The sequence below is a fragment of the Miscanthus floridulus genome, chromosome 10 (assembly GCF_019320115.1).
Source record: "Miscanthus floridulus cultivar M001 chromosome 10, ASM1932011v1, whole genome shotgun sequence".
NCBI classification, from domain to species: Eukaryota; Viridiplantae; Streptophyta; class Magnoliopsida; order Poales; family Poaceae; genus Miscanthus; species Miscanthus floridulus.
In genome coordinates, this window is record NC_089589.1 from 126,800,740 (window position 1) to 126,812,401 (window position 11,662).

The 11,662-nt window shown below is 44.2% G+C and overlaps 1 pseudogene; it reads left to right on the forward strand.

Moving 5' to 3' along the window:
- The window catches only part of LOC136487180 (splicing factor U2af large subunit B-like), a 4,867-nt pseudogene extending 848 nt beyond the window's left edge, over nucleotides 1–4,019 (forward strand).
- Nucleotides 4,020–11,662: the final 7,643 nt, after the last annotated feature.

Below are 11,662 nucleotides of genomic sequence, written 5' to 3' on the forward strand. Positions count from 1 at the left end.
CTCTAATTGTGAACCTATACTTCCTTAAGCCTTGACCTGCCCAGTTGATGCAACTGGGGAAGCTACTTGAGGATGCTAAAACCTCAAGTGCTTGGAAACACTGGCCACATGCCTTTCAAACTCTTGGTTATTCATAATGCAGACTTACTGCAAGTGTACTGCGCCCTTTTTCCTGGATTTATTCTGTCATCTAGAGAAATACTCTTCTTTTTAGCTAATCTTTTTTTCTATGTCGATAAATTTAGACTAATGTTGTCCTATACTCTTTATCTATAGGGCGAGACTCATCCGCCTGACGATGGGTTGTCAAAATCCAGGGATAGAGAAAAAGACAGGGACAGGGATCATCACAGGGATAGAGATCAAGGAAGGGACAGGGACAGAGAGAGGGAACGGGATTGCCACAACAGACATCATCGGGATAGAAAGGAACACCGAGACTGTCCTGACAACCATGATTATCACAGAGGCCGTGATTCTGAAAGGTATCTCTGTTTACATGCACCTTATCATGCTTAAGAAACAGTGCTTTTTTCCAAGAGTGGCCATTTTGGTTCTTGTTGATTTTCATGAAAATTTACTCAATTATGTTCCGGACAGTGTTTCAGATTGTTAGTGAGGGACTCACATTTATAGTTTGCTTGTATTATGTATCGAATTTGTAATTCTGGTATATATAATAACTAACAGGAGAAGAGACCGCGAAAGAGATGGCCACAGGATCGAGGCATCGTTCTCGATCAAGGGGCAGGGATCGCAGATCTTGATCTCGTTCTCGTTCAAGAAGGTAAGAAAATGAAGGTCCTGAATGGGTGTATAATCAGTTATTGATGTCTATACACACAACCTGTTTATACCATCTTGAAGTTACCTTTTGGCCTTGATACCACTACTTATGCAGAAAAGCCAAATCGATGTGTTTTCCTATATGTATTATGTTTAAAATTTTCCTGTATTTTGCCTTTGCCCCTTATTGCCTCAAAATTCATTTGAGCCATGCACAATGCATATTTCAATAAGTGCGGCTAATTGCTTTAGCTAAGAGATAGCATCTATGCCTTTGTTAGATATAATCACTCATCTCATGTAGTATTCAAAATTCGGTCTTCCATTTTATACTTCAGTTTCACATCATTCACTGATACCCATTATGTTGAGTTGAAGCAGCAAGCGAGTGAGTGGGTTCGATGCGCCACCCCCACAAGCAGCTTCTACGTTTCCTGTTATTCCAACCCCAAGTATGCTCTCATCAACTCAGTTAACTATTTGTATTTTTATCTCTGCAATTTTGTATAGTTTATTTTTAGTTGTTACTCACCAACCACTCATTTCCATCACACTGCTATACTGTTGTTATGACAATTGCCATTACTACAATTTCCTAGCATTTCATCAGCCCAGTAATAATTTTTGAACTTTGCATCAGTGAATACTGAGACCCCCTTTGGAATGTGGGATTGTTTCCCGAATCCTGTGTTTTTCCTGTGAAATTATTAAATTAAACTGAATCCTGTGAGATTCCTATGAAATTCCTGCGTTCCAAAGGAGGCCAATAATGCTGGGCACCATAAAACTTTGCAATCTTTGGCAATTGGCATCTTCAGTAGAGTCTGCTGAACATTTTCTTGGAGATGCCATACCTCCAAGCACCTTAAGTTGCACCCCTAACTCCAATACAAAAGTGCTAAATGATGGTCACCTAGAATAAGGTGATAGCTTGAGGAAATAATAAAGTGGGACTATTTATTGTAGCCTTGAATAAAGTGCTTGGAGAGATACTTGTCCTGAAGGATACAACTATAGTGAAAGTGTGAACAAATGATTGCTTTCTCTCTGTACCCTTTAAGCATCCGCTAGAGATCTTATATGTGCGATAACATCTTCTAGTGCAAATAAGTTCACTTTTTGTTTTACCGTTATCTAATAACTGAAAACTGAGCAAAATTTTCTGCTTCTGTTCTTATTGTTGTTTGTTTGTTTTGTGTATGTATATGGTATAAGAAGGCAATCTTTGGTCACTTGCCCCACTGCCTCCATCTTCTAGGTCTATACAGTTTTTCAGGAGCAATACCTTAGTTGCTAATTAATTACACCTCCTACTTGAAATTTATTGCAACATTGTAGGCATAACAGGCTCTTCTTTTACTGGCATGTTTCCAAACATGCTCCTTCCTTTTGGTGTTGGTGTTGGTGGACAGGTGATTGTTCCTTCATTTAGTATCTTTGTATCTTTAACTTTGAAGGAATTTAGAAGTCTTTTTTAATCTCTGAACTGGACTTTTGTTGTTTTGTAACCATATTCGTTTTCTTGAATCAGTTCAATCCCCTTGTCATCCAGCCACAAGCAATGACTCAACAGGTATGGGGTTCTCTTGTTGATAATTTGTTGCAGGTTTCAATAAACAATGTGCCAACATCCTTGTCTATCAGGCTAGTCGTCATGCTCGGCGTGTTTATGTTGGTGGCCTTGCTCCATCTGCTAATGAACAGGTCCATATACTAGAAGTTGGGTTAATTTACATCACTTGTGCATATAACTTGCAACTGTTGGTTCAGTTGGTTTTTCTTTTTTGCAGACAGTGGCAGTTTACTTTAATCAAGTCATGGCTGCTATTGGAGGAAACACTGCTGGTCCAGGCGATGCTGTTCTTAATGTCTACATAAACCATGATAAGAAATTTGCTTTTGTGGAAATGAGATCTGTCGAGGAAGCAAGCAATGCAATAGCCCTGGATGGCATTTTGTTTGAAGGGGCGCCAGTGAAGGTTAGAAGGCCAACAGACTATAACCCTTCTCTGGCTGCTGCACTGGGCCCAAGCCAGCCAAGCCCCAATCTGAATCTTTCTGCAGTTGGCCTAACAGCAGGATCTGCTGGAGGGTTAGAAGGTCCAGATCGTATTTTTGTGGGTGGCCTTCCCTATTACTTCACTGAAGCTCAAGTTCGGGAGTTGCTTGAATCATTCGGTCCTCTATGTGGATTTGATCTTGTGAAGGATAGGGAAACAGGTAACTCAAAGGGCTATGCATTCTGTGTTTACCAGGACCTCAATGTCACTGACATTGCTTGCGCTGCTCTAAATGGTATCAAGATGGGGGACAAAATCCTTACTGTCAAACGAGCAAACCAGGGAGAGCAGGAAAGTATCCTATTACAGGCACAGCAACAGGTGCAGTTACAGGTATAGACCAAACTATGTAATTATCATCCATGGCAATGTTTTGTTCTATTATGTCAGTCAGGTTGTATGTTTACCGTTGATCTTGGGTTCTGTTCCTGAGAGTTGCTCTTGTGAACAGAAACTTGTGTATCAAGTTGGAGCACTGCCTACAAAGGTTGTTTGTCTCACCCAGGTGGTAAGTGCAGATGAATTGAAAGATGATGAAGAGTATGAGGACATTATGGAAGACATGAGGCTAGAAGCAGGCAAATACTTACTGTTGATCTCCAGCAGAATTAGAGTTAACTTCTCCATCTTTTCCTTTTCTCAATATGCCATTTCTGACTCCAATAGTTTCAGATTCAATTGGGTATGATGATTAGTCAGTACAGTTACAGTAGTCAGTACTCATAAAGAAAAATCTTTTCCTCAGGAAATTTGGTGAAAGTTGTGATCCCACGTCCTGACCCCAGTGGACAGCCAGTTGCAGGAGTTGGAAAGGTGAGCCTTACTATGATTTGAGGTTTAAACTGTACTGTAACATTTGTATTGAATTGTTTCTGATGCATGGGCTTGCCATTGCATGTGTTTCTGGAATATGCAGATGTTGATGGTGCTGCCAAAGCAAAGACGGCATTGCACGGAAGGAAATTCGGTGGGAACCCCGTGGTTTCGGTTTGCTATGCGGAGGACAAATTTGCCAATGAGGAATACGATGGATAAATACTGGCCCACCATTATCTTTTGCCTACATGTTTGTAATCATAACGATGAAAGATTTCTCACCAACGCTGAATGCGTCGTGTTAGCCCTGGATTTATGCTGAGCCACTAGTCGCGAACATTGAAAGCATAGATTGTGAAAAGTACCTGATCCTCAGCCTCCATCTTGATGTATTCGGGTTATTTGCCTGTTCTGTATCTGGTTTCCCTATTGTTGTTTCCGCTGAGTTTCTTACAGTATCACTACTGGAAACACTAATTTTCCTGTGCATCGAAACACGACAGGGATATAATAAAAACCGTTAGGAAAATTAATCCTGTCGGCAACCCGACAGGCCAATACCGTCAGGGATAAAATGACAGGGAAAATAAATTTGCCTGTAGGTTGGCCGTCAAAATTAATTGCCCTCTCAGGATTTTTGTGTGCAAGGAAATCTTTGTGCTCAGGTTTATTCACGCGCCAAAAACCGACAGGGTAATCAATATCCTTGTCGGTTATCGCGCACAGAAAAAATAGTAGATCGACAAGAAACTAGTTTTTCTCCTGTGCGCGATCCTCTTGGAAAAATCTTTGATAGCTGACAGGTTAAATAATTTTCCTGTAGGCGCACACCCTCAAGGATATATTTTGCAACCGACAAGGTAAATACATTCCCTGTGTTTCTCTGCGCACAGGGAAAATAACTAGACATCAAGTTAATAATTTTACTGTGAGCTTGATCGACAGAATAATATCACAAGCCCAATAATGAAGATGGGTTCCAGATTCAAATAATACATTCATTCCAGGCAATAATAGGCATTTCATATCCACATTCCAGCATTCAAATGAGATAGGCTACATCACATTCATATTACTAGCAGATGAAGGTTCCACCAAAGCCAACATCACAGGACATCCACCAGGCTATATATGTGTGCCTTCACAGCACAAGTCTTTATAACATTCTACTACCAAAGTCATCAAGTTCTCCATGCTACCAAAAGATGCTGTTCATGATCAGCTATACTATTTCAACACCTAACCCAATCATAATCAGCTAACAGTTAGATGTTCAAAAGACAAAAGGGCAGTCCATCGATATATGTGCCAACACCAACCATGCTTCATATTACCATGTTCACCATGCTGTTGGATCCATCATTCATGCCACCAATGTTGCTGCCGACGTTTGCATTGTCATCATCGTCATCCATTTCCTCGTCCTCATCCCTGTCCTCAGTGCAGGCAATGCCATCTAGAGCTTCATCACTATTATGTCGTCGTCCATGTCTTCACCTTCCATGTTGGGCAATGCCATCCAGAGCCTCATCACCCTCATTATTAGCGGCTTGGCTATGAACTTCATTGAAACCCTCATTATTAGCTGTTGGGCAATAATCATCATACTAACATGGCTCTAGCCATGCTCTGTCCAAATTTCATAGCCTTCTTTAAAACCATATTTACACAAGTGGAGCTCAATAGTAAGCCTTTTCAGCTTAAAATAGTTTCGATACATGGCACAAGGACACTTAATGGTCTCATTCTCAACCACACCTAATAAAGAGAATGCATTATCCAGGAATTCAGTAGTTTGTTTAGTCCATTCACTAGATGGAGCTTTCCCACACTGCCAACCACTATACATCCATGTGCGTGGCATTTCAATTATCTTTGTGTTTTCAAATATGAAAAAAATAATTACTAATTCATACCATGCATGTTGGCTATGTCACATTGTTTCAAACAAAAAAGAAGCTTGCATTGTACGACTTCAAAGAGATCCTATCATTCTAGAACCAAGACATTTGCCTACCAAAGTTAACAAATCTAAACCGATACAACCACATAACAACAAAGAAAAACATAATACAATGGCAAACATAACATAACAATCATGCATCTCTATTAGTTGGAGAGCAGATTACTAAATAGAGCGAAAAAAATAGTTGTACCTTGAAGCAAAAGGGCAACTGAAGATGACTATGGGTGCTTCTATTGCAGCTGTTGGCTGTAGAAACAACAGTGAAAGAAACATCGCCTATGAATAAAATTAGCAATACCAATCATGAAAGGAACGTCAGTAAATTTAAGTCTACAAGTGAACCTCTGTGGTGCTTCTCAATTTCTGATGTGTGGCACAGCAAAATGTGACTGAAGGTAACAGACCTCTTCAATCAAGACAGCAGCATAGCAGATTCTTGTGGAAAGTGACGAATCCGGTGATCGAAGATGCTACCTACGGTGACCACCACACAATCCATCACATTCCACATAAAAAAGGGAAAGGGCTCAAGGAAGGGCTCACGCCATGCAATTACTTATAGATTCACATGACATTAGATGAAGGAAAGACCGCAGGATATTGCAAGTGGTGCAGTGGATCCGAGCCAAACCTTAGATGCGCCTGTACGGAGGCTTGGGTCAGGCAAGTGGCAACATTGATGTGGGCATCGGCGTGGTGGCGACTTGCTGCGTGGAGGTGGGCGGCTGGCTCGGGGTGGACGGGCGTCGATCTAGGCGATGCTACAGGCAGACGGGCGGCGGCCTTCAGCATGGAGACGGACGCCGACTGGCGCTAGAGGCAGACGGGCAGTCAGCCGAGCGGGAGGCGGACGGGCGGCCGGGGCGCCGGCGGCTGGTTGGAGGGAAATGGACGGCCGAGACGCCGGCGCCTGGTTTGTGGCGAACGTGTGGCCAGCCAAGCCGGGTGGACATGCCGTCAGCTCCTGGCTGGAGGCGGGCGGGCCACTGGCCGAGCTGGGTGGTGGAGGTGGACGGACGGCACGTCTGGTGGGGGTGGGCACCCATGCGTGAGGGCGCTGGCTAGGGGATAAGGATAAGGTTTGATGAGTTTTTTTAATCAAAATCCATTCCCTGGCATAGGCGCCAACATATGCTCGCGAAAGCGCGAAATAGGTTGGAAAATTGGCGCGCTTTTGGTCCTAAATTACCCTGTGTGCATATATATGACAGGAAAATTACATAACTTACAGGAAATTGTAGGTAATTATCCTATGAGCTAATTTCCCTGTGCGTATCATCTTAACCAACAGGGTTATATGTATTTTCCTGTGGGTTTGCGGAACCGACAGGATAAATTATATTTTTCCTGTGAGTTTTTGTGTAACCGGCAGAAATTATAGGGCATACAGAAAAAATCTAGTTTCCAGTAGTGTATGGTCAATTCACCGGCTATCGTGAATGACGATAACGAAGGAACATCATGCACTACTGGAAACAGAGACTTTGCCGAGTGCAAAATTCTTTGCCGAGTGTCAAAAATCGGGCACTCGGCAAAGAATTGGACTCGGCAAAGAGTTCTTTGCCGAGTGCCGGGCACTCGGCAAAGGACTTCTTTGCCGAGTGTCAGACTCTCGGCAAAAGCTCGGCACTCGGCAAAGGCTACCCCGCGTAACGGTGTTCGGCCACGTTCTTCTTTGCCAACTGCCTGCTGTTAGGCACTCGGCAAAGATTTTTTTTTAAATTTCTTTGCCGAGTGTCCCAGCTCTGGCACTCGGCAAAGATTTAAATTTTTTTTAAAATGTCTTTGCCGAGTGCCCTGTGAAGGCACTCGGCAAAGAGGGGCACCAGGAACTCCTAGTTAGAATTTGGGGATTTTTTGTGGCTTTTTGATATATTTAGTTACTTTATTTCGTTTACTTGAATTTTTTCGAAAAACATAAATTTGAACTACACGTGGTACGAATAATCGAATTTAATGATCCAAAAAATGATAGTCATGTTACTGAGTGAAGTGTGAGGCCGTATCCAGGAACGGACCGGAAATTTCGGACATCTTGTTCACGAAACATGACCGCGAACTTGCGTGCGAAGTGTTTTTAAATTCTATAAAAAGAAAATGAAGTCCGAAAATCATGAAACTTGTTGAGATGTCGTGATATCGTATGTGGAGGCTATGATAAAAATTTGAGAAGGTTTGGTGCACATTGTCACGTACGATGCTTACAAACCAGGACATCTCCACATGCCCGCGCCGTCCGGCCGCCCGCGCTGCCCGCGCCCTGCCCCCGGCCGCGCCCTGCCCCTGGCCGCGCCCCATGGACCGCCCGCCCCGACGCCGCTCGTGCCCGACCCCATTCTCGACTCCGGCAACCCCGACTCTGACCCCGACGCCGCCCGCCCCTACCCCCAGCGCCCGTCAGGTATGCCTTCTCTCTTGTTGTTGTCGTGGTAGTGATAGTTGTAGTAGTATTAGTTGTACTAGTAGTGCTAGTGGTAGTAGTAGTATAGAAGTAGTGGTAGTAGTAGTACCACTAGTGGTAGTAGTAGTAGTAGAATTAGTGGTAGTAGTAGTAGAAGTAGTGGTAGTAGTAGTAGTAGAACTAGTGGTAGTAGTTGTAGCAATAGTGGTGGTAGTTGTAGTAGAACTAGTGGTAGTAATAGTAGCAATAGTGGAAGTAGTAGTAGAAGTAGTGGTACTACTTGGATATATTCTTCTGTATGGATTGATATCCAAATTACATGGCTTCTCTTGAGGCTACTGTGCTTGTCGGCCATCGTGCCGCTGTTTTTTTGTAGGTTTTGGAAACCTCACCGTGCAGGGGAGGTTCTGCCGAATTTTTTTTAAATGACAGTATTTTGTTCCATTTTTGTAGAGAAGAGCCCGTCGGAGCCGAGTCGGAGTTCCCGTCGTCGTGCCGGTCTGCCTGCACCGCGCTGCCTCACCACTGCACTGACCCGCCATGGCCCCGCTAGCCTAACTCCGCCGCCACCCTAGGTATAACCCCTCTTTCCGTATCATGGTCGTAGATCGCGTAACCCAGTTAGGCGTCTCCCGTTCGAAAGAGATATGGTTGGAGGTATGTAGATCTTTGCATATCTATGACCATATCTGTTTTGGATTGTCCACGTTTTTTGGACAGCTCGTGGATGCGTAGATGGGTTAGTTTCTATGGTCTACTCTAGTCCGAGATAGAGTTTTGGCATCACCTCCCTGTTGTTCTCTGGATACGCACTCTTCTTAGGCAGGACGTGTATCTGGAGAACAGTGGGGAGATGCTGCCGAAATTCTGTCTCGGATAGGAGTAGAGCATGGAAACTAACCTCATCTACGCATTCGCGGGTGGGATTAGGAGCTATCCTCACCTATTAGATAGTAGGAACACCATGTAGATGCAATTGATGGTTACATTACTCGCTGATACATATGTTAGAGGATGGAGGACCGTCAGTGGATGTACACGGGCTGGAGAAGTCAGAGTGATTACACCATAGAATGGATGAACAAGACCGATGCTTTCTTAAACAGTGCATTTGGCAAGGCTGCTAAAGGACATTGCCTAGTTTTGTGTCCCTGCAGCAAATGTGGAAACATGAGGAGGGTAAACAAGGTGGAAATGGGTAAACATCTTGTGAAGAATGGATTTACGCTAGACTACACCCGGTGGGTCCACCATGGTGAAGCCCATTGTATGAGAGAGGTGGTGGTGAGACCATGGGTGGAGGCTTTTGATGCTGATGCCGGGATACCAGACATGTTAGATGACTTTCACCAAGGATAGTTCGATGAGGGACATGAGAAGGAGGAGATGGAGGCAGCCACACAGGCGTTCTACGATATGATGGACTCGGCACAGAAACCCCTTCACGATCGATCAATGGTGTCTCAACTAGATGCCATTGGACACTTAATGGGGTTGAAGTCCGAGTTAAACTTGAGTCAACCTGGCTTCGATAAGATGTTGGCCGTGATTGGCACCCTACTTCTAGAGGGCCACATTCTACCAAAGAGCATGTACGAGTCACAGAAACTCCTTCGAGCACTTAAGATGCCGTATGAGCGGATACATGCTTGTCCGAAGGGGTGCGTCCTATTTAGGAAAGAACACGAGCATGCAAAGTTCTGTCCAAAGTGTAAATCCTCCAAGTACCTGGAGGTAGACTCTGATGATGGCCAGAAGAGGCAACTTACGATCCCCATGAAAATCCTACGGTACCTTCCGTTCCTACCGAGGATCCAACGGCTATACATGACCGAGGAATCCGCGAAATAGATGACATGGCACAAAAATGGCAAACGGTACAATCCTAACAAGATGGTACATCCATCCGATGGTGAAGCTTGGATCCGCTTTAATGACAAACATCGTGACAAAGCAGATGAGGCTCGTAATGTATGTGTCGCGCTGGCAACAGATGGGTTCAATCCTTATGGAATGATGGCTGCCCCATACACATGTTGGCCCATCTTCGTTATCCCCCTTAATCTCCCCCCAATGTCTCATTTCAATGACATAACGTATTCTTGTCGTTGATAATTCCTAGACACCCAGGGAGTAATATGGGTGTATTCATGGGGCCCGTGTTTGATGAATTGGTCCATGCTTGGGACGAAGGGGTATGGACATACGATCGAGCTACAAAGACAACCTTTAAAATGCACGTTTGGTACCACTACTCCCTGCATGACTTCCTAGCGTATGGGATATTCTGCGCCTGGTGTGTTCACGGGAAGTTCCCATGCCCAATATGCAAGGAAGGTGTGAGGTTCATTTGGTTGCAGAAGGGTGGCAAGTATTCGTCGTTCGACAGACATCGTCAATTCCTACCTCTTGACCATCCATTCAGACAAGACATCAAGAACTTTACGAAAGGTGTCAAAGTGACAAACCCTGCACCGTAGATGATGACTGGTGACGAGGTTCATGCTCAGATAGATGCTCTCATGCCTAATGAAGAAGATGGTTTTGTGGGATATGGTGAGCAACATATGTGGACTCATATCTCGGGCATGACGAGGCTCCCCTATTTCGATGAGCTTCTTTTGCCACATAACATTGATGTAATGCACACTAAAAAGAATGTCGTCGAGGCACTTTGGGCAACACTCATGGACACTAAAAAGTCTAAGGAAAACCCTAAGGCTAGAGTGGACCTGGCAACATTGTGTGATAGACCAAATCAAGAGATGCAGCCTCCTAGTCGTGGTAAGACCTAGACAAGGCCTAAGGCCGATTTCGTCTTGAAAAAGGACCAAAAGAGGGAAGTACTTGAATGGATCAAGACACTAATGTTCCCTGATGGGTATACAACGAATCTAAAGAGGGGAGCGAACTTAGGCACGCTGCGAGTAAACGGGATGAAGAGTCATGACTACCACATATGGATTGAGCGGCTTCTTCCGGCGATGGTTCAAGGCTATGTCTCGGAGCTTGTGTGGCAAGTGCTAGCAGAGTTGAGCTACTTATTCCGCCAGCTTTGTACCAAGGAGCTCTCTCGGACCATCATTGATGACTTGGAAAAAGCGGCACCCGTGTTGCTTTGTAAGTTGGAGAAGATCTTTCCACCTGGCTTCTTCTTGCCGATGCAGCATTTGATTGTGCACCTCCTGTATGAGGCACGGATGGGGGGGCCCGTGCAGAACCATTGGTGCTGTCCAATCGAGAGATGTCTGAAGACTCTTCATTAAAAATGTAGAAATAAAGCCAAAATTGAGGCTTCCATTGTAGAGGCATACATTCTAGAGGTGTCAAACTTCACAGAGAAATACTACACTGAGAAACTTCCTAGCGTTTATAATCCACCCCCTCGTTACAATGCTGGCAAAAATGAATCGAACCTTAGCCTTTTCCAAGGGCAACTCAGAAGCGCAAGTGCATCGACCACTAAGCAATTGAAAAATGAAGAGTGGCGCTGTATCATGCTATATGTGTTGACCAACCTTGTCGAGGTGCAACCGTTCATTGGGTAAGTTCTGAACGAACTTGTTTCATTTCACCGTATGTCCTTGTTTCTTCGTCCAACCCCCTTGTTTCTCGTTGGTATAGGGAATTTCT